General features: G+C 46.8%; 1 non-coding gene across 1 annotated transcript; it reads left to right on the plus strand.

The window, feature by feature from the left end:
* Nucleotides 1-504: 504 nt before the first annotated feature.
* Nucleotides 505-607, plus strand: LOC117093986. The gene has a single exon (XR_004441328.1). It is a non-coding gene; the product is annotated as a U6 spliceosomal RNA (small nuclear RNA).
* The last annotated feature ends 676 nt before the right edge of the window (nucleotides 608-1,283 follow it).

Below are 1,283 nucleotides of genomic sequence, written 5' to 3' on the forward strand. Positions count from 1 at the left end.
CCACATCTCCATGCCAAGAACAGAGCAGGTGCTCTGTGCACACTTTATGAATGGAAGAATGAATGAATGAATGAACAAGTAAATATCCTGCAAGAGGGCGGGCCTCAGAGGCACTGTCCACACCAAACATTGCCAGCACCCTTGAGGGGACTGATGGGACTTCAGGAACTCAGAGAGACCATCGGTGAATATACCAAGATGTCCTTTCCCAGAGAGCTTAAGCAATAAATAAGAAAAGATCTTCCCTTCTTTTTCTCTGTGAGTTTAAGTCAAAATGTGGGTTCCACCAGTGTCTATTGTGTGCCAAGGATGGTGATAACTGATGTGATATTAACAATGAGGCTGCATGCAAGATCCCTGACTTTAACAAGCCTGGATTGTGGTTAAGACGATGAGACTGAACCCAGATAAAACAGTGTCTGATTAGGTGCCAGGTTGTGTGAGGCTAGAGAGAGCCAGCGGCTAGGCAGGGACGGGTGGCATGGTAAAGGTGTCATCATAGGGGCTTGCTTCAGCAGCACATATTAAAATGAGAATGGTACAGAGAAGATTAGCACAGCCCCTGTGTAAGAATGACACCCCAATTTGTGAAGCGTCCCATGTTTTGCTCAGTCTTTGGAAGGTCGTTCACCTTAGTGAACGTGCTCCAAGGAAACAATGTGAGGCAAAGCAAAACAGGTGACACCAAATGTTGAAATTGTGGTTGTGCACTACAAAAATATTTACGTAAGGTGATTGATGATATAAGAAAGGAACAGAGTTACATGTGAAATGCATCTTGCAAATGGGGGGAAAGTCATCATAGAAAGGTAGACCCTTGCCTGGGTCCGAATGAATGGGGAGGGCTCCTATTGGGAAGGAGCCTCTGAGGGGCCAGCCACACATTGGTCATCACTGAGAGATGAAGGGAGAAGCCTGGACCACTTGGGAGCTGGTGAAGAAAAGGCCCCAGGAGAAGGTGGCAGCATGGATGGGTTTAGGTTGGATTCCATCACTTTCCGTCCTTGACCACTGAGACTAGGGGTGTGTGTGTTTGACCCACAGATAATACAGGCCCAACTGGGAGCTTTCAGTAAGGGAGGACACCTCAGAAGTCATTTGGAAGATTGATCTGAGAGAAATAGAAGAGCCAGGAAGAAGGAGAACTTGAAGGGAGGCTACAGTCCCATTTGCAGGTGGTTGCGCCCATCCAGGTGTGAAATGGTTTCCTCTATTAGAAATGCCTATTTATTTCATAAGAAGAAGCAGAAACCTCCTTCGCCTTTCCATCCTTGCCTCTCCTG

The sequence above is a fragment of the Trachypithecus francoisi genome, unplaced genomic scaffold, assembly GCF_009764315.1.
Source record: "Trachypithecus francoisi isolate TF-2019V2 unplaced genomic scaffold, Tfra_2.0 Lachesis_group12, whole genome shotgun sequence".
Taxonomy (NCBI): Eukaryota; Metazoa; Chordata; class Mammalia; order Primates; family Cercopithecidae; genus Trachypithecus; species Trachypithecus francoisi.